Source organism: Ranitomeya variabilis, chromosome 7 (genome assembly GCF_051348905.1).
Source record: "Ranitomeya variabilis isolate aRanVar5 chromosome 7, aRanVar5.hap1, whole genome shotgun sequence".
NCBI lineage: Eukaryota > Metazoa > Chordata > Amphibia > Anura > Dendrobatidae > Ranitomeya > Ranitomeya variabilis.
Window position 1 is genome coordinate 201,539,680 of NC_135238.1, and position 26,583 is coordinate 201,566,262.

Consider the following 26,583-nt stretch of genomic DNA (forward strand, 5'->3'; position numbering starts at 1 on the left):
AGCCAAAAAACATAAGGGTGCCCTAAAAAACACACAACGCGAGAAAAGCAGCGGAATGAAACGAGAAAACAATATTTTTCCATCCACTCCTTGCTAACATCTGGACGCTTGAACATTTCGACATATGAAAAAGAAAATCATCCTATGGAAACAAAACCTGAAACCTGTGGATCATGAAGCCGTATAGGGGGCACACGGGCAGATCTTTGTAGGTTACGTTTTGTGTTCGTTTACAGAACCCCTAAGCGGATGGGAAGAAGCAGTGAGGAGGATAGTAGCGTCTTTGTGCTAACTTTAGTCCATCCTGATGGGAGGCAGAAAACATGAGCCGTTCATTGCCGCCATCCATCCTGTATTGATCCAGATGCGCTTTATAGCTCCCTTACAATAGCTCAGGCTCAGAACAGCCTTGATCAGCAGCAGCCACATGTGGGAACTGTTGCATCACTTCAATGTTTCCGGACTGAGGGGAAGTCAGAATTCTTTTTTTTTTTTTTTCTCTTTGCAGAACTCTAGGAGAAGTCTGAAAAACAAGACACAACTGCCGGTGACTGGGACAATCCAGGAGAGAGACAGAAGAACATCTGGAAGGAGTCCTCACCATCTCCATCCTTGCCAGTAAGTGACAACAAGACAGTGGCTCTGAGCTGCTGTGTATGTGCAGGGCTGGGTGTGGTATTGGGATGGTAACACTCAGGCTGTCAGAACCCTGGCATTAATCCCCTTCTCTGCTACTTGTCTTGCACTGCCATGTCATCTAATGCAGAGCAACAATCACAGTCTCCCCAGGCCACACTCAGGACAATCCTCTGTAGGTATTTGCCTTTTTGTCACTTGTTTTGCATTAGTGAACTATTATGCGCTCTTTCGCCCATTCAGTGCACTCTTCTCAATTTTCTGCTTCTTATGTTTTCTTTGCTTCTCATGACTTTTTTTTTCCTGCTGATAAGCATTCCGTTAAGATTTGTACCTCTTCTTCCTCAATGAGACATTTTGCTACTGTACTCCGTAGTTAAGAAATCGTTTTTTGCTTTATGTATATATATATATATATATATATATATATATATATATATATATATATATATATACTGTCATTTTTGTTTTCTCGCCAGATGTAACAAATGATTGCAGCATTTCCTTTGATCCTTATGTAAGTGTTGACAAGTGATCACATTTTTGGCTATTGGAGACCAGATCATTAATAGACACGTTTTCAAACTTTTTCTAGTTAAGTCGTTACCACTACTGTAAAAGTAGCATTCTTCAGAGACCTTACAGGGTGATACGAGGTTACGATTTTGGCCATATTGTTCCCATTGACGACATTAGGGGGAGAGTTGATTTGAGGCCGGGGTCACACGAAAGTAGATTCAATCTTCTGTTAATGGCACTCTGATCAAACTCTGATCCGAATTACAGCTTGGTGTGATGAGAAAATCCTAGCACAGCTGTGGAGAAGATGGAGAACAAGGTTTCTCCATCTTCTCCATTGTGTGAGAAATTGGACTGCACTCAGATGTCATCCGAGTGCCGTATAATGTTTTCCACGCATCTATAGACATGAATGGATGAGAGGCATCCGATTCACGCTGCAAATTGCAGAATGCAATTTTTTTCATGCCTGTACTGAGAAAAAACACAGATCTGCACCGCCACATAGTATAACATTGGTCTGAGTGCTATCTGATAAAATACGATGTATAAACCCTAAAAATTAAAATTTGCCTCCTGCAGGAACTAATAGAGTGACCCTCTATTAAGGAATGGGGGACATAATAGGGGGTTCCCACTTTTATACAGTGTTTGGCCAAAATGAGAGCTGTTTTTTTTTAGGTAAACCTGGACCATCCACGTACTAGATGATCACCATTTATTTAAATGGCCAGCGTTAAATATTTCCCCCAGAATTAACGGATGATCCCTGAAGCTTCCAGGAGTCAGATCTGCAGTGATCATCTGAATAGAGAAGGCATTTACTATATTTTATATATTATCATTACTATAATATACTACTTTGTTTGATATCATACATTCTATGATAATACCAGAAATTATCCAAAATAAAACAGCTTTATTTAAAGCATGATACATCAAACAGAGACAAAAAAAACGCAGAGTCAAAAACAAGCTAATAACGCATGTTAAAAAAAACACACAAAAACGCAATACAAAAGCACAAGTGACCTCATTTAAGTAATAGCTGCAGAAATTCTGCAACATCAAAAACTAAAAAAAAAGCTCATCGTGCGAATGCAGCCTTATGGTTATGTTCACACGCCACGTTACTGCAGCCAAGACCCGCTCTCTTGGCAGTAACTATGCTGTGTTCATTTTTTGCAACGTTTTTGCTGTTTCTTGTGGCGTTTTCGCTGTATTTTTTACCCTTTTTTTGCAGCGTTTTCTGGCTGGATTACCTGTCTGCTTTGTCTACATTACATGTTTAATAAAGTTAGTTTTATTCCATCCAAGTGTTGTAGAAACATTTGTTACATTTTTTGCAGTGTTTTTTTTGCAATTTCTTATTGCTTTCTGTGGGTGACGACCCCTTCTCATACCCCACGCTTGACCCCAATAAAATAATAAAGCTTATAGTCGCCTCCCGTGCCGGTGCCGTTCCCGCATTGTCGGCACTCGCTCTCCCCAGAGCTCCCGTGCTGTTGTTGTGGCACATGATGCCGGCGTCCAATCAGTGCTGGCGTCACTGTCTCCGCCTCCTGTCGAATTGAGCAGGAAGGTGGAAACAGTGACGCCAGTGCTGATTGGACATCAGTGTCACATGTCACAACACCAGATGAGAGCCCCGGGACCGCAAGTGCCATCACTGCAGGAACGGCCCGGCACGGGAGGAGACTACAGGCTTTATTATTTTATGTGGGGGAAAAAGAAGGTGTTGTCCTAATATTGGACAACCCCTTTAAGAACAGAACCTTCTTTGGAGGAAAGCTGGCAGTGAGTACGGTGTATGCGGTTATCATCTGCTCTAACATAGGAATGTTGCCATTTTTGTGTTTATTTTGATACTTTGTGTTACTTTTTTTGTTTTGTTTTGTTTGACGGTTCCATCGCCTGACCGGCCGGCACGTCCCCATTACACTGCTCCTGTGGTAGATCGGTGGTCTCCTGTTTTGCTACTTTTGTAGTTTCAAAAGCAGAAGTGGAAACTTTTCTGTAATTCTAAATATTTACAAAACACTTGGGGCTTTTGCTCAGATTGTGTTCAACAAGCTAAGACAAAGCTGAAGAATAAGGCTGAGGGTTATGAACAGACTTGTATATCGTATAGTACATATGTACAGTTTATATGTAGTATACACAATGGTTCCACTTACTGATGCTAATTTGTAATTGGCTTGATGAATGGTAATTTAGTTTGGTGCTATAATTGATGGCTAATACTTTTAAATAGAAACTGACAGTAGTTCTGATATGTATTCTGAGAGCAGAATAATTAAGGGGCTGACTCCCTGATTCCAGTGATGTCACTTACTAGGCTGTGTTGCTGTTTAAATACCATCAGTGTTTTATCAGCAGGAGATTATCACTACAGGACTAGGTGGCATGTACCTCCTAGTAAACTGCTCTGTGTAACCCCGCCCCCAGAGAGTTTAAAGTGTACACAGAAAGCAGCCAATCAGTGGTGTGGGCGGGGTTATGCACAGCTCAGCACCCTGAGCTTTGCTAGATCTGCAGCAGAGAAAACAGCGATTGTATCAAAATGACATCATGTAGGCAAAGTAAATGACACATCGCTGGAATCAGGGTCTCAGCTCTTCCATTATGCTGCCTGCTCTCAGATTAGATATTAAAACCTGCTGGCAAATTCCCTTTAAGGATATTTGTATATTGTTTTTGCATTATACTTTTGCCATTCATAGGCCAAGAGTGGACAAACCATTAGTAGAACTTGTGGCCCAAATGGTAAAGGTGGCCACTGTCATCTCATAACAGCAACCAGCTTCTGCCACAAATTATGAGTCTATACAGAGTCCATATATTGTTCTGGCACATGGGTCACTCTTCTGTCCATGTTTGTCGATGCCATAGGCCCCCATTCCTAAGACAGGAACTAACAGAGTATCCTTTCGGCTTATGTTGGGCCAGTATACATGTCAGAATACTTTTTTTGGCGGTAAGAAATAAAGCAGCAGACTGTGCTTTTCATAAAGAGGCATCCAATATAAAAACATTTATTGCCAAATAGGAGCCTATAAATTACAGATGGCTCTATACACCTATACAGTGGCATCCATTGGTGATATACATCGGAAATCCAATAAGCATACAGCTATAAGCTCTGGGAACATTAAAGCCTATTTATCAGGCTTTTAAAGTGAAAATCAAAGATAAAGATAAAAATCAAAGATTTTTGCAACCCAACCTGTAGCAAAAATGTAGACAAAATAAGTCAAATTCACTGGCTCTAACCCCGTTCATCCAGTGCAGACTGCTTCAGTAGCCTTAATCGATGGGGTCCTGTTCCTCGTTACCTGACTGCCTAGACTTGGATGAAATGACATGTCACCTGAAATGTCTCTGATGTGCCTCAAACTTTTTGAACATTTCCAACAATCTCTTTAAGCCTGAACATTGGGATATAGTATTCTTGAAAAAACTGAGTCATGTCAATGCAACTCAATGAGGCGACCCATATCGATTTTCAAACCATCTCACTCTTGTGCTTCAGTCCATGGATTGGAAGTGACATGTGGCAGCTTGTAGCCCCATAGAAATAAAACTTGCACTTGCCGCTAGGGCAAAAATATATCACTGGCATGTAATACTGAGCTAAGAACCTTGTCATTTGGTCAGATGCTGAACGGGCTATTTGAGTGTAACAGTTGGACGTTTTACAAATGGAAATAATGAAAAACTTACTTATCTATTTGATTATGATTTCTGCACTTATAATGGCCCGTATTCAGTGCCAGTCCTGTGCTCCAGGAAACTGCCCTAGCACCATTAGTCTCAACCCAGGCAGAGAACTGCAAGAGCAAGCTGTCAATCAAAGTGTTGAGTAGTGTTACAGCCCCCTGGATTAACCTGGTGCCTGGAAGTGAGCGGCTGCAGGGAGGATAGAACTTCATTTTCTCTCTGTAGCCACTGCTCCAGTAACGTGGCCAGACAACATATTAATGTTTTTTATGTACAGACTATCCCTATACTTGCAGGTAAATAGCAATTCTGTCCATTACAGGATCTATTTAATCTCATTCACTGCCAGTCTTCGCTATGCATATTTCCACTATATCACCAGAGAGGGGCTGCCAGCCCCCAGGAATGGATTGCAGAATATAGAGTACAGTGATTGTTTTTTTTAATTATGCTAATTTACTGGGCACCAAGGGACATATCTATGCCTGGTGACTACTTAGTTAAGAAATGATCTGTCTCTAGGTTTCACAAATCAAACTGTAAACCTTACTATGTAAAGTAGATGCACTCACTTTGAAAATTCATGTCAGAATGACTGTGAACAGTTTAAAAAATAGTCCTAGAGTTTTCATGAATATAACTCAATCTCTGCCCATCTAACTGGACCAACAGCTCCTCAGTGTCCCTCCTCCCTGTTTAGACCTCACACTGTTCAGTGTAAGCTGCCCCTGTCATTCAGGCTGTATAGGTATACTCATGGGCTGTAGCAGTCTGTAGCAGGTGTCAAGGGTTATACAGCCATTCTGACATGGATTTTCAAGTAAATACACCAATCTAATGAAGTCTAATAGACCTATTTAATAATGCTAGTGGTATGTATTGTGAAATCTGGTGTCAGATCTCAATTGGACAAGATACATATCTTTGCATATCTTGCAAATCTGTTTAGGAAATGAACAAGTCATATCATGCATCATCCGCCTACATAGTAATTCTGGAAACAGTCCAAGATATATTGAAAGTAGAGTCGTTTCATTCAGCATTCATGCCATCCATTCATTTAAAGAGAACCTGTCAACAGGATTTAGCCCTATAAACTAAAAGCATAGCTATAATGGCGCTGTGATGCTGATTAATATGATACCTGATGTGAAGGGATCCGCTCAGTGACTGCTGAATACTCACCTTATCAAATTTTCAGAAAATGGCGTCCTGTGTGCTTCGGAGTGGGTCTTGGGGGCAGGGTCTTCTTCTGGTTCTCTGCCCCCCACTAGCCTCCTCTGCTTCTTGTGCAGGTCATTGATTATTCAGTGACCTGTATCCTTTCTAAAATTCAAGAAAAAGTAGCCGGCGGCGTCTTGTGTGCAGGACTTCAATAAAATGGCATAGGTGGCAGCACACGTGCAGATCGACATTTCGGCAAAGTTCAGTAATTCGAGTTGTGAAAAAAACATTCAGCAATTTGAGAAAAAAAAATAATTTGGTTTATGTCACCTTTTTCCGAGATCCATAATGTGTTCATTTTTATGTCAATAATGTCAATAGAGCTATATGAGGACTTGTTTTTTGCGTGGCGAGTTAACGTTTTTAATTACATAAATTTGGGTAGATATAATGTTTTGGTCATATTGCAGAGTTACAGCAACAGCAACAAAAGCACAAGCAATTCTGGAATTTTTTTCTCTTTATGGTTTTTACCGAATGGGTTTATTACTTTTATATTTTGGTAGAACATACTTTTTCAGATGCGACAATATCAAACATTTTTTTAGTTTTTTTTTACTGGGATCAAAATGAGGGTGAGTATAATTGTTGATAATTTTTTAAAGATTTTTAAAAACATTTATTTTACTTTATTCTTTAGTCCCTTTTGGAGATTTGAAGCTGAGACTGTATGATCAATTGTCTATATACATATTTGTCTAAGGGGTACTTCCGTCTGTCTGTCTGTTTTTCTGTGGGCAACTTCTGTCACGGAAATACCGCGTCGCTGATTGGTCTCGCCAGCTGCCTGTCATGGCTGCCGCGACCAATCAGCGACGGGCACAGTCCGATTAGTCCCTCCCTACTCCCCTGCAGTCAGTGCCCGGCGCCCGCTCCATACTCCCCTCCAGTCACCGCTCACACAGGGTTAATGCCAGTGGTAACGGACCGCGTTATGCCGTGGGTAACGCACTCCGTTAACGCTGCTATTAACCCTGTGTGTCCCCAACTTTTTACTATTGATGCTGCCTATGCAGCATCAATAGTAAAAAGATGTAATGTTAAAAATAATAAAAAAACAAAAAACCTGCTATTCTCACCTTCCGTAGTCCGACGATGCGCTCGCTCCTGCCGCCAGCTTTCATTCCCAGAGATGCATTGCAAAATTACCCAGAAGACTTAGCGGTTTCGCGAGACCGCTAAGTCATCTGGGTAATTTCGCAATGCATCCTGGGAACGGAAGATGGCGGCAGCCGCGCGCGCATCGCCAGAGCTTCGCTGGATCCCGGCGGGTGAGTATACAACTATTTTTTATTTTAATTATTTTTTTTAACAGGGATATGTGCCCACACTGCTATATACTACGTGGTCAGTGTTATATACTACGTGGGCTGTGTTATATACCGTGTGGCTGCTATATACTACGTGGCCAGTGTTAGATACTATGTGGGCTGTGTTATGTACTGCGTGGGCTGTGCTATATATTATGTGGCCAGTGTATATACTGCATGGCCTGTGTTATATACTGCGTGGCTGCTATATACTGCGTGGGCTGTGTTATATAATGTTTGGGCTGTGTTATATACTGTGTGGCCACTGTTATATATTGCGTGGCCTGTATTAACGCATCGGGTATTCTAGAATATGTATGTATGTACATAGCAGCCACATAGTATATAGCACAGGCCACATAGTATTTGTCTGCTATATACTACATGGCTCCTATATACTACACTCACTGGCCACTTTATTAGGTACACCTGTCCAACTTCTTGTTAACACTTAATTTCTAATCAGCCAATCACATGGCGGCAACTCAGTGCATTTAGGCATGTAGACATGGTCAAGACAATCTCCTGCAGTTCAAACCGAGCATCAGTATGGGGAAGAAAGGTGATTTGAGTGCCTTTGAACGTGGCATGGTTGTTGGTGCCAGAAGGGCTGGTCTGAGTATTTCAGAAACTGCTGATCTACTGGGATTTTCACGCACAACCATCTCTAGGGTTTACAGAGAATGGTCCGAAAAAGAAAAAAAATCCAGTGAGCGGCAGTTCTGTGGGCGGAAATGCCTTGTTGATGCCAGAGGTCAGAGGAGAATGGGCAGACTGGTTCGAGCTGATAGAAAGGCAACAGTGACTCAAATCGCCACCCGTTACAACCAAGGTAGGCCTAAGAGCATCTCTGAACGCACAGTGCGTCGAACTTTGAGGCAGATGGGCTACAGCAGCAGAAGACCACACCGGGTACCACTCCTTTCAGCTAAGAACAGGAAACTGAGGCTACAATTTGTACAAGCTCATCGAAATTGGACAGTAGAAGATTGGAAAAACGTTGCTTGGTCTGATGAGTCTCGATTTCTGCTGCGACATTCGGATGGTAGGGTCAGAATTTGGCGTAAACAACATGAAAGCATGGATCCATCCTGCCTTGTATGGAGCATCTTTGGGATATGCAGCCGACAAATCTGCGGCAACTGTGTGATGCCATCATGTCAATATGGACCAAAATCTCTGAGGAATGCTTCCAGCACCTTGTTGAATCTATGCCACGAAGAATTGAGGCAGTTCTGAAGGCAAAAGGGGTCCAACCCGTTACTAGCATGGTGTACCTAATAAAGTGGCCGGTGAGTGTACGTGGCCTGTGCTATATACTATGTGGCTGCTATACACATACATACATATACACATACATACATATTCTAGAATACCCGATGCGTTAGAATCGGGCCACCATCTAGTCTTATATACTTATATAGTAAAAATCACGGTCACCTATGAAGCCCAGCCGCAGGCTGGTCTTCACAGTACTGTCACGGCAGGGACGGATGCCTTCAGAAGGCTCTTGGCTGCATTTACAACCCATTGGAATCCCAGCCCTGCATTGCAGGGTGGAACAGGGAGCGATGGGCATATGCAGCTGCTTGTATGGATGCTGGTTGTGAAACAAAGGCAACACCTCCGGATATGGTGCAAGCTCAGTTACTTAGCCCACACCATACTCAGGAACCCAACCAGTACCTGTATCTCCCATGTCAGGAAGGGTTTAAAGGGTTGTTTCCAAGACAGTAAGTTATCTCCGATCTATGGGATAGGGAGTAACTTACTGATCTTGGAGGATCTGACCATTGGGACCCCCAGCAATCCCAAAAATGGGGCTCAGGAACTCCGGAACCAGGCTCAGCATAGCGCCGTCTTGAATAGAGTTGAGGTGCAGATGCAATCAGTAAGTTATCCCCAATAATGTTGTCCGAACCTGCTGATAGTGTCAGAATCTGTTCCTTAAAGGAGTTGTTTGACAAATAATTTTTGAAACATGATGAATGGTCTTAATATAATAAAATTATGAAATGACTAACTCTAACCCCCATGTAGAGCGCTGTGGTCATTTTAATCAGCTCATCAAGGAGGTGCTGACAATTGGACCAGACAAATGTTCTGACATTTATTGCACATCTTAAGGAAAATTACCAGAACACTCTTGTAAAGATGATCTACCACAAGATTTCACATTACAAAACTGCATACTTTATTAAGTAGATCTCTTAGACCTGATACCACTGGTGTTTTTACTTTCAGAACCCATGTCAGACTAGATCCTTATATTAAGATGAGCATTTTATGAGTCCAGATATAGAATGAAATATCTCTGTGTAATCAATCTCTGTCCACCCAGCCTGATTGACAGCGGCAGCGTATACTGAGTAGTGTGAGATCTCAGCAGGGAGGTGAGATGCTGAGGAGCTGCCAATCAGGGTAAGTGGGTGGAGATTGAGTTAAACTTTCAGAAAGGATTATACAGCCATTCTGACATGGATTTTGAAAGGAAATACATCATCTCAATTAGCTCTAAGAGATTTATATAACAATCTATGTAGTTTGTATTGTGAAATTTGGTAACAGATTTGCTTTCAGTATGTAAATAAAAACTATACTTACTAGAAGTTGAAGACAAATATCAACCAATGTTGATTAAACTTTTTTTTGGAGCTGGAGGGTTGTGGTAAAACAGGAAGGCACAGCAGCTGCTGAAGGATATCACTAGATGGGCTGCATCATCAGATAGAGGAATACCCCACAATGGTTTGGATGGTGCCAAGGCAGCTGCTTGGAAATGGACAGCTGCTTTTTCCCCTGCAGCTGTGGATATTTTCTTGTCAGGCATTGTAGTGCCCAAATTACATACAAAATGTACAAACCGTTTTAAGAATTTTTAGACAAAAATGTTGCTTATTCTATATATTATTATATATTCTTTATGCTGTAATCCTAAATCCCGTGACATATGACTTCCCTCCAGTACTTAGTGTCACTTCTGCTCTGAAAAGTCATTGATTTAAAAAAGTTTATTGAAAAACCTCATTAATCCTACAGAGAAATAAGCAGTAGGGCCTAAATTTATAGTGGGTTGTCCATTTACTATGTCCATTTACCCTTTACTATGATCCCAGGGTGAAGGTGGGAAAAAAACAACTTTCTGGGCAAGTTCTGCTCCTCTGTACTCAGCGCTGCATCCTCAGCTGGGAATAACATCCATCCAGGGCATCACGGGAGCGCTGCAGCCGAACAGTGGCTGCTAATCAGCTGCAGAGTTCACATTGCGTCCCAGCTGTTGCCTCCTACTTCACAGTACCATGGTGTCAGTTGCAAAGAAGCAAACGCATTAGTATAATACTTTCTTTTATTATTCAGGTGCAACATTTCAGCTGAACCCAAACTTTTATTCAGCCTAAAGTTGACCAATTAATGGAACAACTAACTAAAGACAGGGTTGTCTCTAGGTGGTGTGAATGGGGCATTTTACAGCTGGCAGGGGGGATTCAGCAAGGGGTGCTGCGTTCCGACTCCCAGCAATCAATTGTGGTTGCGTCTTTCAGACACAAGTACAATTGATGCCCTGTCCGTGGGCACTTCAGGGTCAGGGCGACGTCAGAAAAGTGATCAGGCCAGTTAATCACTGTACTGACATCACTCTCTGGCATCGCCTAAGCAAGATGAACGTCTGTTAGGTAAATGCTCCCCTGCAGCTGAAGAGACCAAAAATGTATTGTTGGGTGGGAAGAGACATTATAGGGAGCAGTTATGGGACTAGCGTAGAGACAGTATGAAGAGTGGGGGGGGGGATTGGTGCTATAAAAACAGTATGAGGAGTGGAGGGCATTGATGCTTCCGACACAGTATGAGGAGAGGGAAGATTGGTGCTAGGGACACAGTTTGAAGAGCGAGTGGGATTGCTGCTGTGGACACAATATGAGGAGTAGGGGAAGATTGGTGCTGAGGACACAGTATGAGGAGCAGGGAAGATTGGTGCTTCAGACACAGTATAGGTACCGTCACATTAAGAGACGCTGCAGCGATATAGACAATGATGCCGATCGCTGCAGCGTCGCTGTGTGGTCGCTGGAGAGCTGTCACACAGACAGCTCTCCAGCGACCAACGATGCCGAAGTCCCCCGGTAACCAGGGTAAACATCGGGTTACTAAGCGCAGGGCCGCGCTTAGTAACTCGATGTTTACCCTGGTTACCCATGTTGTTTGTATTTGGTCTACATTTTAGGCACAGCTGACTGTGAACAAACAACATCTTTTGCAACATTGCCTGATGATTTACCCTCTGTTAAGAGTTCCTTAAGAGAGTATCCTCTCCTTTGTTTCAATTGACATCTCTCGTGTTGGAGCCATGATTCATGTCAGTCCACTCGGTGCAACAGCTCTCCAAGGTGTGATCACTCAATTTTAGATGCAGAATAACGAGCAGATCTAATTTGATGCAGGTGTTAGTTTTGGGAACGAAAATTTAGAGGGTGATTCCATTATTTTTTCCTCAGAAATGAGTGATTCCATAATTTTTTCCCTCTGCTTTATCTAAAAAAAGTAACCATTACTGACTACCACATTTTTTGTTGTTGATTTCTTTTAGTGTTTCTTAAAGCCAGAAAGTTGCCATTTGAAATGACTTTAGTTTTGTGCCATGTCTGTGATCTGCATTTTTTCTACAAAATTAAACAACTGAGTGAACATCCTCCAAGACCAGTGATTCCATATTTTTTTCCAGGGGTTGTAGTATGCCCAGTCCTAAGACCTTGCATTATATTCCTAGTCGGGATTTGGCTTTTCTTGCCGGTTCCAGCAGTCATCACATGATCACTCATATGCAATTTTCATACTTCCCGATTGAGGCAAGGGCTGCAGTATTTAACTGAACGTTGATAGAATCAGGAAAAGAGCGCTGTGAATGAAGAGGTGGCTCTACTCGCATGTCTCTCTCCATTCACTGCCTTAGAGTTCCAAAAATAGAGAATACACTTGTCCTCTCTTTAATTAGAGTGGAGTCGGTTTTCCTTGAGATGATTTCCATCCTGGAATTTGTGGATTGGTGCCGCAGTCTTGAACTCTCTACATGTACGATGTAAGTTTATGTGAAATCTTAAGAAAAGTTAGAAAATAAGGCTACTGGAATATTCACGCAATTATTCAAAAGTTCGATTTAAGTTTGGCTTCAGAGCTCGTTTTCTGCTGTTTCTTTTGTTGGACGCTATGCTTTATGTGTAGAATACAAGTTATGAGTCATGTCTGGAGCAGACAGCTCGAGAAAACAAGAATGAATTGCTCTATCGTAGGAAACAAGTGGTAATGAATGGGGGAAACGAGGAGGACATCATACTGCCTAAAACAGAGACTGATGTCATTAATATGCCATATGTCCTCCAGCGTTGGTCATGGGCCTTATGGGGTGTCCATCCCAGGGACTTTTTTGTATGAATTATTATCTGGTAACATGGTGATTAGTCAGTATAGATGTAACAGAGGAGAGACCAGCATTTCATGAGTAGCCAAACTTTCACCAAAGGTGGCCAACAATAGTACAACTAAGTATTCCCTACTAATATCTCTAGATTAAATGATATAAATAAGCGAATATTGGGACAGACACAGACAGAAGATCCCTGTGCAACAACTATACAGTATATGGACCACTTACAGTACAACAACTCATCATAATGCACCCCTCTATGTGTCTGTGACAGAAGCTGCTTTCTGCTTTGGAGGTGGAAATTGGCCCTTTTACTTCTGTGACCCTTGTGTGGCTGGAATAATATGTCCGCCCCTGAACGATTACTCCTTACTCACTACCATTACATGAACTTTATCTGTCCCTGAGCCTAAAAACCTTTTAAGCTGCCCATTTAATGGGTCTTGGTGCTTTTGGGCTGCCCATTTAATGGGTCTTGGTGCTTTTGGCTGTCCATTTAATGGGTCTTGATGCTTAATAGAAGCTCCCACTATAATGGCAGATCAAGCCTCTCACTAGAAACTGCAATACGGTTCTGGTATAACGTTTTCTGCATCATGGCAGCAGGCTGGGGCTGAGTATATCCACAGTATGCTCTATCAGGGCCAGACATATTATATATGGAACCTGTGTGGTGGATAGGGACTACCGCCCCCATACAGACAGCTAGAACATTCCTAATACCTCTTAGACTGGCTGTAAAGGACTGAGCTTAGACACTTTTATCGCATTTGTTAGAGGGACATATTGGGGGTTCTCCATAATGAGCTACTGGAGGGTTGGTGGAACATAGAATGTCTTTGCACAGGGGCCCTCTTCCGTCTTTGACGCTGTGCACCATTCACACTGTTAGAGCTCGTTTACAAGACCGTAATAATCAGACGAATGTTATCCGTGGTTTTGAAGGATAGCACCAATCCCCATGTTATTCTATGGGGCTGGCTGTGCACATGTCTTAAAAATGTGGGAAAAAGTCGCAACTTGCACAAGTTGCATCCGATTATCATATTGCACTCGGCCATTCGTGTTTATGGGTCAGTGGGTAAAATCACACCGGACTTGGATGACATCCGAGTGTGGTCCGATATTCAAGGACAGACTGAAAGGAGAAGATGGAGACATTTTTTTCTCATGTCATCCGAGAAAATTGGATATCACTCAGATCAACCTCTGATCAAACTCTGATTAGCATATTCAACCCGATTTTTCTCGGAAGAGAGAAAAATGGTTGTGTGACCCCCGACTTTGGCGGATATATGTATGTTAGTTGTAGGGCATTTTTCACCTGGTTTCAGGGAAGATGCTCAATATTATCAGTGGCCCACCACTAACATCGTTATCCACAGATATCGGATGGACCTCAGTGCCCTGTTCCGCCGCACCAACACATTTTGGATGAAGTCGAGTTACAGAAGCGATAGAGTAGCAGATTCCAATTGCGGCTAAAGGGTTAGTTGTCAGAGGTAGAGTTTTTCTAGATTCTGTGTTGAAAACTTGGAGTGCAGGGGGTGTACTATTTTATCGGTTATACGGCAGAGAAGCGCAGCTGTGCTGTTAAAGATACTGTAAATCTTATATTATTTATTTTAGCATACGGTACATACTATTGCTATGAATCGCTCTCCATTAAGAAGCAGGAGCAATTTTGGTGATAGTTTGGTGTTAGTGATGAGCGAACGTGCTGGGATAAGGTGTTATCTGAGCACATGTGGGTGCTTATAGAGTATCTTTTTGACGTGCTTGAATAATATGTTCCAGTCCCCGTGGCTGCATGTCTCGCGGCTGTTGGACAATCCTTGATGTGTTGCACCTGTCAAACAGCCGAGAAACATGCAGCTGCGGGGACTCAAACATATTTTTCGAGCACGCCGAAGACACTTGGTTAGCACCTGAGCATGGTCGGATAACGCCTTATCCCAGCATGCTCGCTCATCACTATTCAGTGCCGTTGTGGGAAATTCACAGTCCCTGTTCCTGTTCTCCAGGGGTGATCAGCTGAATAATGTTTCCGCTTATGGAAGATCAGAGAACATTTCTGTTTGTGTTTTAAAGGGGTAATCTCATATTTGGAAGTTATCCCTTATCCCATATAGGATAGGGGATAACTTCCTGATTGCTGGTGGTCCGAACACCAGGACCTCCCTCTCTGGTTCAGAATAAGTTATTTTTACCTACTGTATGTGTGCATAACTACAAGAATTCAGCTGGAAAATAAATCTTCTTCTGGAATCTTCATACCTGCCTCCTGCAGTGGAGTTCAAGCTATCTGATGATATATCTACGTGTGAGTACTGGCTCATACTGAGGCAGCCTGGAAACGGTGTCTCAATCACTCTACACTTGCAGCCTAGTTATGGAGTCAGGATAACACCTCCCTAAATAAATTCAGCAAAAAGCAATTAAAACACTTGATGCCAAACGGTAGCAATATAAATGTCAGCTGGTCATGTAAAAAAAGACATCACCCACCTCCATCAATGGAAAAAGAAAAAAAAATTACATATCTCGGAAAATGGCAACACAAACACATTTTTTTTTTTAAAAAAAGGTTCTAAATATTTAATAAAAAACAAACAAAAAACCTTACAAGTTTGATATCACCGTAATCATACTGACATGGAGAATCCTATTGCTAGGTCAATTTTTACTGCAGAGTGAAAGCTGTAAAACCAAAACACAAAATAAAATGGAAAAATTGTGGGGTTGTTTTACCAACATGCTTGGAATTTTCCTCCGTTTTTCAGTATTTTAGGCCAGTCTCACTCATGTGGCACATCAGTGTGGCACACGTGCGGCAGCCGTGTGCCGGCCGTGTGCCGACTGAGGACCACATGGACCGTGCAGGAGACAGCGCTAGAGTTAAGCGCTGTCCCTGCTTTGGGTGCTGAAGCCGCCATTCATTCCTTCTCCCCAGCAGCGTTCGCTGGAGAGAAGGAATGAAAAATCAAGGTTTTTTAATTTTTTTTTGCGTTTAAAATAAAGTTTGTGGTCACCTCTCGCCTCCCACCCCCTGTGCGCCCACCCACTTGCATTAAAATACTCACCTAGCTCCCGCGATGCCTCCTCTCAGCGCCGGCAGCTTGTCCTGTGTGAGCGGTCACGTGGTACCGCTCATTACAGCTGGGTGAGTATTTTAATGCAAGCGGGCGGGCGCACAGGGGGAGGGAGGCGGGAGGTGACCACGAACTTTATTTTAAACACAAAAAAAATAAAAAACCTTTATTTTTCATTCCTTCTCTCCAGTGAACGCTGCTAGGGAGAAGGAATAAATGCCGGCTTCAGCACCAAAAGCAGGGTACAGCACTTAACTCTAGCGCTGTTTCTCCTGCGGCGGTACGTGCACACGGAGGAGAGTGCACACTGTTCTCCGTGTGCACGTGTGCGGGACGCTTTGCGGACCGTGCTGCCGGAGAAAAACGGACATGTCTCCGTGTTTTGCACACGGACACACAGTCCGCGAAAAATCACTGACATGTGCAGAGACACATTGATTTTAATGTGTCTACGTGTGTCAGTGTCTCCGGTACGTGAGGAAACTGTCACCACACGTACCGGAGCCACTGACGTGTGAAACAGGCCTAATATGGTGAATGAATGGTATCGTTAAAATTACAACTCATCCTGCAAAAAACAAGCCCTCATACGACTAAGGTTCCAAAAAAATGAAAAAAGTTCTAGCTTTTGAAAGAAGGGAAGGAAAAAAAACACAAAAATGTCTGGGTCACAAAAAAAACAATAAATAAAATATATAAATAAACAAATACATTACTAAATGACTAAAGTGTATAACACAAAGTATCTAATGATTGGTTAATAATCTACTATCAGGTCCAGATTTAAATAAAGCTTAAAAAAATAAAATGAAGACACATACAAAAATTCAAGACAGAAACAAGACACATATTTCAGATTTGGAACCTGCTAGGTTTGCAAACTAACAGCAGTATACAAAAATATGGCCTTGATTAAAGGTTCATCCATCTGAGGACATGTTCACATGATATAATGATGTCACCACTTCATCCATGAACTCCTGGTCAGTAATGAACACTTCTGGTGATTTGCCACGTGCCGACCAGTACAGTTCTGGAAAACGATAGCTGCTGCAGTGAAGTGGTTAATCTCATAGCTAAAGATGTTACATCAGATGACCTTTCCTGAGAACATACAGATTATTTTTTTTTCTTATTGCAATACTTAGTCATTAAAATTAATAACCATCTGGAAGTGCCACAAGATTTTGACTTTTTAGGGATTAGAACTGTACTGGCCGACTATGGACAGCCACACCATCATTAGGATACACTGCAGTTATTTAAAGGGAAAATAAGTCTAAATGATCTTGTGATAAGTCATCGATACACCGGATAACGTTATGTTCATATGTCTGCTTATGCAGTGTTTACATTTTTAGAATCCTTTTGGAAAGAATAAAACATTTAGTTAAAGGATAAAATTCAATTGTTCATGCATATGTCAGTTTAAAAATTTTTTAAAAGAAAATGTCCTCACCATTTGCATCCACTTTTGACATCTCAGGAGCTGACAGGGAAATGTGAACAGCGCCCTAAATGGGTCAGGACTCGGTGGCGGGGATCAAGACCTAGTGCACATGCTCCAGAATGCGTGCTCATGAGATCCCAGCCGGCTTCAGTGTGAACTGTATTGCAGACAACTTGCATGTTTGGTCATTGGGCCTTTCATTGTCTATGGGACTGCCAAGTATTTCTGACAGTCCTGTAGACAATGAAAGGAAAACGTAGAGCCTTATTATCAGAATAAGGACTCATACTCACTTGCGAGAAACTCGGATGAGTCTCACACGGCAATACCCGGCACTGCACCTGGCACAGAGGAGCGGAGCGTGCGGCTGCATGTATTCCTATGCGGCCGCACTCTCCGATCTGAGCGTCAGGTATTAACATGCGAAACTCATCCGAGTTTCTCACAAGTGAGTATGGGCCCTTACTGGGAGTCCCAGCAGTCAGAATAAGGCCGGAGTCATATTAGTGTATCACATCCAATGCTATATTCTAATGACACATTTGCTCCTTCTCTGCTGCGAGCGGGAGTCGGGTGTCAGTTCTCCGATCTTCTAGCATGAGAGGATCACAGTACAGCTGACGTGGAGACGGAGAAATTAATTTCTCTGTCTCCTATATTGCTGGCGTCGTCGGTAATTGCCCTGCACTCAGGTGACATCCGAGTGCAGTGCGATGTTTCACACACACATCCATAGACTTACATGGGGGAGTGCAATATGAATTCAACATGCAATCACAGCATGCTGCGACTTTTATTTCTGTCCGATCGGTGCAGGAAAAAAAAAACGCAATTGAGAACTGAATCATAGAATTACCGTAAATTGGTAGGAATGAAATCTGATTTTTAATCGGATTTCATTCGTCCGATTTAATAGCACACAGACTTTTTCAGCCGGACAATGCACCATGGCACAAGGATCGTATAGTCATGTATGAGCTGCAGGAACACGACAGATCGAAATCCTATAAAGCAGCTCTGTGACGAGGTGGAACGGATTGATCAGAGCGCGTCACTACCTCCATGTAATTTATGGCAGCTGGGAGAAGCCATCCTGCTCACATGGGCCATTATTCTGCAGAATGAATGTAACACTTTGTGAATTGCTGTGGTTCTAAAGAACAAATGAGGTCCAACTCGCTACTAGATCGGTGTTGCTAAAAAAGTGGTCATTTAGTGTATGACGTGTAACAAGATCATTTTTATCGGAATTCCCCTTTAAATGTTAAAACCCCCCAATCAAGTTTACATTAGAGGAACTATAGTCATATCTAGACTGATTTAATAAAGACTTGCTTAAAAATAGTATTAAATATTTACATATCATGCGAAAAACCAACACAGCAGACACAATGCCAGCCCAAAACAACTGAGATTTATTGCAAATAAAGAGAAGTAACATTCAACAAGAGACGCTTTGGCCACTTTCACAATCGAGACACTTCTCCCTGGCTGTGCTGCTGGCAAGTAAAGAACAACAGCTGGCAACAAGGAATTTACTGGGTCCAGTGGGCAAGACATCCAGTGTTTATTCAGCGCTGCCATCTGTGAAGGACAAAAAGCATAACTGATGTCTGAAATACTATTCCACCGAGCAAACGTCATTGAAGTATTTTGCAATATGCTCCCATTGGAAAAGACATTGGTTTTCAGAATAGACGAGCGATACATGTTTGATGATATTATAGAGGGGATTCCATATTTCAAGACTTTTTTTTTAACCTGTGTGCACACGTTCCGGATTTTTCACATTTTTTTCACACTTTTTTGCTATAAAAACGCAATAAAACTGCGAAAAAAACGCATCCATTAAGCATCCTATTAATAGAATGCAATCTGCAACTTTTGTGCACATGTTGCGTTTTTTTTTTCCGCGAAAAAAACGCATCGCGTTAAAAAATGCAGCATGTTCATTAATTTTGCGGATTTTTCAAGGATTTCTTGCTATTTAATGCATTGGGGAGCTCCGGAAAAAAAACGTGATAAAAACGTGAAAAAAACGCATGCGGATTTCCTGCAGAAAAAAGTCCGGTTTTGTTCAGGAAATTTCTGCAAAGAATCCTGACGTGTGCACATAGCCTTAGGGCTCATTTCCACATGCGAGAAACACGTCCGTACCTCGCATGTGGAAACCAAGCTGTGGAGCCGGCACTCCAGAGCGGAGCGTGCGGCCGCATAGGAACACATGGAGCTGCACAGCTCCGCTCCAAAGTGCCGGCGCCAGAGCTTGGTTTCCACATGCGAGATACGGACGTGTGCCTCGCATGTGGAAATGAGCCCTTAAAGAGAACAACTAATAGGAGTAAAGACATTCAGGGCTGTAACTACAGTAAGTGCAGGGGATGTAATCATACCCTGTCCCTGGAGCCTAGGCATGGGTTTCCGGAATCAAGCAGCTCCAATCAGCCTTACATCACCAAGCGCAATGCTAAGCGTCGGATGGAGTAGTGTAAAGGCGGCATCCCTGGACTCTGGAGCAATGGAAACGTGTTCTGTGGAGTGACAGATCACACTTTTCTACATGACATCCAAGGTTTTTTTTTTCAAATGCCACCTGCTTGACTACTTTGTGAGGAGGAGGAGGAATGATTCCATCAGGTTGCTTTTCAGGGGTTGGACAAGGCCTTTTTAGGGAAATCCTAGCTCTTATTAATACAACATTTTGGATAATTTGTGGACGTAGGTATGGGACAGCCATTTTCTGTTCCCCAATGGACATAACAAGGCCCATAAAGGCATGGCTGGGCAGTTTGGTGCAGAAGAACATGACCTGGACCTCAATCTCATCCAACACCTTTGGGATGCACAAGAATGGATATTGTGAGCCAACATCAGTGTCTGACCCCACCAATGTTGTGGATGAATGGGCAAAAATTCCCACAGACACCTCCAAAGTCTTGTAGAAAGTTTTCCCCCAAAAAAGTAGAAACTATTATAGCTGCAAAGTGAGGACCAAGTCCATATTACTGCCTCGTGTAATGTGTCGGTGTCCTAATACTTTCGTCCATGTAAGTGCATTGAGTAGCGTAGTATGTCCATGTGCATGAGTCCTGACCTGACTAGTTTTGCACTTTGAGCAACATTCCAGTGTCCATAGCAAAAAAAATTGCTGCATGAAACAATTTCTTATTCGGTTCCGATCCCAAAAATTAAAACCTGTGACCGGATTGATTTGATCTTTCTATAGTGCCCTCTATGTCATCCCCCAGATTTCTGGCGCTCAGTTCCAGTTTTCCAGCTCGCAGTGTATAATAGTGAGGCCATTCTCTCTCGTTATTTCGGGTAACAATTGATCATTTCTTACGGTTTCTGCTGATTTGCAGTCTTTCCCACAACCCTATTTCCTTCCTCGTACGAGTGTATTAATGCCATGTTGTCCCCAGAGGCTGCTCAGGAGTTGACCCGCTCACATGATGTCTGTTTGTACAATGATTTCTCCCTCTCACGAGGTAAACGGAGTTGTGGATTCATAAAGTCCCCATTATTGCCTGTGAAGTTGGAGATTATGGTCAGACGATCTACATAAGGGCCCAGATGCGCGTTCATAATAACTATTGAAGTGGCTGACTGCTTCAACATCAATGACATAGAATAAAACTTTTAAAACGTTTCTTTTACTTTTTAAAATCTCGCCCTGTGCTTGGACATAACGAGGCATCACTGATAGATCTGTTCATTAATTAACAATCGCATAATTGCTTTTTTTTCCATCATAGGAAATTAAGGTGTACTGCTAGGATATAACCCAACGTTCGGTTCTCCAGTCCCTCAAATGACTGACCACCACCGCCAACCTTAAGATAAGTCATCGGTATCAGACTCCTGGCATCCCTCCTGCCAATCTGCTGGAAGTGAACAGTGCACAAGGCTGGAGCCCCACAGCGCTGTACACTATTTAGTGGCTGTTCTCAGGTACTTCAGCTCAGCTTCTGTTCAGTTCAATAGGAGCTGAGTACCCGAGAACGGCCACTACATAGTGCACTGGTATTCTGGCTTTGTACGTTGCTTACTTCTGTCTTCCTTGGGACAACGGTAACAGCTTATCGGTGGGAGTGCCTGATATACAGTAGAATCTCCATTGATCAAATATTAAAGACTTAGGGTACCGTCTCACAGTGGCACTTTGATCGCTACGACGGTACGATCCGTGACGTTCCAGCGATATCCATACGCTATCGCTGTGTCTGACACGCAGCAGCGATCAGGGACCCCGCTGAGAATCGTACGTCGTAGCAGATCGTTTGGAACTTTATTTCGTCGCTGGATCTCCCGCTGTCATCGCTGGATCGTTGTGTGTGACACCAATCCAGCGATGTGTTCGCTTGTAACCAGGGTAAACATCGGGTTACTAAGCGCAGGGCCGCGCTTAGTAACCCGATGTTTACCCTGGTTACCATCGTAAATGTAAAAAAAAACAAACAGTACATACTTACATTCCGGTGTCACGTCCCCCGCCATCAGCTTCCCGCACTGGCTGTGAGCGCCGGCCGTAAAGTGAAAGCAGAGCACAGCAGTGACGTCACCGCTGTGCTGTGCCTTATGGCCGGCACTCACAGTCAGTGCGGGAAGCTGACGGCGGGGGACGTGACACCGGAATGTGAGTATGTACTGTTTGGTTTTTTTTACATTTACGATGGTAACCAGGGTAAACATCGGGTTACTAAGCGCGGCCCTGCGCTTAGTAACCCGATGTTTACCCTGGTTACCCGGGGACTTCGGCATCGTTGGTCGCTGGAGAGCGGTCTGTGTGAATCGTTTAGTGTAACGGTACCCTTATCCTAAGGAAAGGCAATTAATACAACCCCTTTAAGTGACTGGAGATAAGTTGTAATCATTATGCAGAGTGATGTGATTAAGAAAAGAAAATCAGAAGGGGCCGCTGCACTTTACCTATCACTGAGATCCCTTTGTTCTTGGGTACACTTGAAGCAGGACTTTTTGGGGTGTAAGTTATTACCCTGGGGCATATGTATTATCCAATGGATTTGCCATAAAGATATACTATATATATATATATATATATATATATATATATATAAAATAGACATGGGCTCATCATTTGCTGTCTAGGACCGGGGAGGTGGCCGCACATGTGTTTCTCTCATTTAGGGCTCATACCCACTTGCGAGAAACTCGGATGAGTCTCGCATGTTAATACCCGGCACTGCACCCCGCACTCAGTAGCGGAGAGTGCGGCTACATGTATTCCTATGCGGCCGCACACTCTGATCTGAGTGCCGGGTGTAGTGCCGGGTATTAACATGCGAGACTCATCCAAGTTTCTCGCAAGTGAGTATGGGCCCTTACAGTGCCTTGCGAAAGTATTTGGCTCCCTGGAACTTTTCAACCTTTTCCCACATATCATGCTTCAAACATAAAGATACCAAATGTAAATTTTTGGTGAAGAATCAGCAACAAGTGGAACACAATTGTGAAGTTGAATGAAATTTATTGGTTATTTTACATTTTTGTGGAAATTCAAAAACTGAAAAGTGGGGCGTGCAATATTATTCGGCCCCTTTACTTTCAGTGCAGCAAACTCACTCCAGAAGTTGATTGTGGATCTCTGAATGATCCAATGTTGTCCTAAATGCCTAATGATGATAAATATAATCCACCTGTGTGTAATCAGGTCTCCGTATAAATGCACCTGCTCTGTAATAGTCTCAGGGTTCTGTTTGAAGCACAGAGAGCATCATGAAGACCAAGGAACACAACAGGCAGGTCCGTGATACTGTTGTGGAGAAGTTTCAAGCCGGATTTGGATACAAAATGATTTTGAAAACTTCAAACATCCCCAGGAGCACTGCGCAAGCGATCATATTGAAATGGAAGCAGTATCATACCACTGCAAATCTACCAAGACCCGGCCGTCCCTCTAAACTTTCATCTCAAACAAGGAGAAGACTGATCAGAGATGCAGCCAAGAGGCCCATGATCACTCTGGAGGAACTGCAGAGATCTACAGCTGAGATGGGACAGTCTGTCCATAGGAAAACAATCAGTCGTACACTGCACAAATCTGGCCTTTATGGAAGAGTGGCAAGAAGAAAGCCATTTCTCAAAGATATCCATAAAAAGTGTTGTTTAAAGTTTGCAACAAGCCACATGGGAGACACACCAAACATGTGGAAGAAGGTGCTCTGGTCAGATGAAAATCTAACTTTTTGGCAACAGTGCCAAACGATATGTTTGGCGTAAAAGCAACACAGCTCATCACCCTGAACACACCATCCCCACTGTCAAACATGGTGGTGCCAGCATCATGGTCTGGGCCTGCTTTTCTTCAGCAGGGACAGGGAAGATGGTTAAAATTGATGGGAAGATGGGTGGAGCCAAATACAGGACCATTCTTGAAGAAAACCTGTTGGAGTCTGCAAAAGACCTGAGACTGGGACGGAGGTTTGTCTTCCAACAAGACGATGATCCCAAACATAAAGCAAAATCTACAATGGAATGGTTCACAAATAAACGTATCCAGGTGTTAGAATGGCCAAGTCACAGTCCAGACCTCAATCCAATCGAGAATCTGTGGAAAGAGATGAAAACTGCTGTTCACAAACGATCTCCATCAAACCTCACTGAGCTCGAGCTGTTTGCCAAGGAAGAATGGGCAAGAATTTCAGTCTCTGGATGTACAAACCTGATAGAGACATACCCCAAGCGACTTGCAGCTGTAATCGCAGCAAAAGGTGGCGCAACAAAGTATTAAGTTAAAGGGGCCGAATAATATTGCACCCCCCACTTTTCAGTTTTTGAATTTCCACAAAAATGTAAAATAACCAATAAATTTCGTTCAACTTCACAATTGTGTTCCACTTGTTATTGATTCTTCACCAAAAATTTACATTTGGTATCTTTATGTTTGAAGCATGATATGTGGGAAAAGGTTGAAAAGTTCCAGGGAGCCGAATACTTTCGCAAGGCACTGTATATGTGAGTTTTGAAAATTACCCAGCATGTACACTAAGCAAATGGAAGGAGAGAGCTGCACATTCACAGCTGCTTCTCCGCTGACAAGATGGTGGGATGTCATGTTCATACGTCATAAGTGTATGATATGGGATAACAGATTTCATTTCAAGTGTCCAGAAATTAAACTTTTTATGAGGGTATTAAAGGTGTTAGATTTAGGCAGCTTTTTTTTTTAGAAGGGCATCCTATTGGTAAGGTGATCACAGGGTGTCCTTCTGCTAGGACCTACAACACTCAGCTGTAATCTGTGAGGAGAACCTTATAGGAAGTCTTCACATGAAGCCATACAAGGTTATCACTGAAATCTATCAGCTGTCTGTGTGTGATATACTCCAAAAGCGAAAGATTTTCATGGAAAACTTGCAGGCTGCCAGGCCTCTCCACAGTGTACACTGCTCGTTAGATTTAGTATTACATGATGGCCAAGTGGATTAATAGCCGTGCATGTAGTAAATGAATGGCTCTAGACAAAAGTTGTCAAGCTACCCCAAAAAATGTTATGGACTACTTAGCAAAAATCACAGATGGCCCAACAATTTTATGGACATAAGCTCTGTCCCTTTATAGAAGCCACACCACCATGTCATGCCCTCAAAACACCACAAAAGAGCTGATCTACAAACCTTAAAAAGGGTTTTCTACTGTAGGGAAAATGGATCTCCACCACTGCCCGTGTCTTGGTGTGTTGGCTGCAGTGGTGACGTCACATCAACATAGCGCATGACCGCTGTAGCCAATCACTGAGCTTAGCGGCTTGTGTTGTCTACCTATGCTCTTTACAAAGGGGGCGTGGCTCACAGGGCAATAATGCTGAGCACCCTAAAGACACGCCCCAGAGGATCCTGTGAGCATAAAATATAGTACTGGATAAAAAAAAGGTCATAGGTATGGACTGAATGGCAAATTTGAAAAAACATAATCCTCAAGGGGAGCAGCGGGAATAAAATAAGAACAAAAACTTTGTTTTTGACCTGGTGACAGAACTGCTTTTGAAGAGTGAGTGGAGTAGTTGAGATGTGTGCACCATAATACACCATCTAGTAAATCTATACAGACTGCACCCACAGTCCATCCCCTATGCCCTGCATACTGACATCCCATGTCCACGCCATGCCCCATATAGTGACAATCTATCAGTGGAGAGACAATCTTTTCTTCTCATGTTCTCGTGAAGCTCTGAGCCCCCTTACACACCTAACATGCGGCTGTTACCCTGCAGACTGCGATCAGTGACAGCACACCCATGTTAACTATTCTTGACTCCTCAATACTTGGCTCCTGGAGCAGTTAATAAGATGCGTGTGTGTGTTTAGGCTCGAATAAAAAGTCCTTGCACCAATTAAAAAATTCACACACCTTGCTTTTTTCCGCCGAACATGACCGACAGCAGAGAAAAGTACCTGTGAAGGATGGTTAGCAATCCAGCTCTGCTCTGTTCTTACCCACAGACGGAGGACCCCACCAACGATGTCCTTTTACCCTATGGGAAGCCCCCTTTACGCATCATTATTCTTTATACATAGAGATAGGTTTTCTTAGAAATTACGAAGAAAATGACCTAATTTCCCATCTTATCTTAAGCTCTACTTAGCACTGAGGTTTCTGTGCTAGGTGAGTAAAACATCCCATCTGGGCTATTCCACAGCCCCGGCACCCACGGTGTAGCCTCACTGTGTCAGATTGCAGAAAAAAAAAACCTGAATTATAATAAGGTGCAGCGAAGAGGAAGTTTGTCGTCATCTGCAGTTTGTACAGGAAATGAACTACTTACTTGATTTTAGAGGAACTTACATTTTGGGCTTTAACAGACTAACAGCCGTAACTCAGGTCAGTGAGAATTTACATTAATGTTTCTTCTGAAGATATCAATCCTTTATTTATGCTGTAAGGTAAGACACTGTGTAACCGGTAATGTTACATCTTAGCTCTAAGTCATTTATGTCTTCTACACATGGAGAAGACTCTACTTACTCAAAACTATCACGTTCTCTAACATGGCTAATGATCTTAGACAAGGAGTGCGAAGAGTTGCCATAAGTATTAATGATGTTCAGCCTACAGTACTGATTGTTCTACGTAACAATAACATTAATATGTATTTATTATTAAAGGGTTGCTCCACTACTTTTATACTAAGGGTAGGTCACCAATATCACATCGGTGGAGGTCCAACACCAGGCACACCAAGTGATCAACTGT

At 42.7% G+C, this 26,583-nt stretch overlaps 1 protein-coding gene across 3 annotated transcripts in view; it reads left to right on the plus strand.

Annotated features, from left to right (window-relative positions):
* Positions 1–212: 212 nt before the first annotated feature.
* The window catches only part of WIPF1 (WAS/WASL interacting protein family member 1), a 69,895-nt gene continuing 43,524 nt past the window's right edge, over positions 213–26,583 (plus strand). Inside the window, exon 1 of one of the 3 annotated variants that reach the window (XM_077272655.1) lies at positions 213–618. The gene's annotated coding sequence lies outside the window, so the exon portion shown is untranslated. Of the gene's footprint in view, positions 619–700; positions 812–26,166; positions 26,212–26,583 lie in introns of those variants that run through there. The other 2 variants (XM_077272657.1, XM_077272656.1) reach the window with 2 other exon arrangements.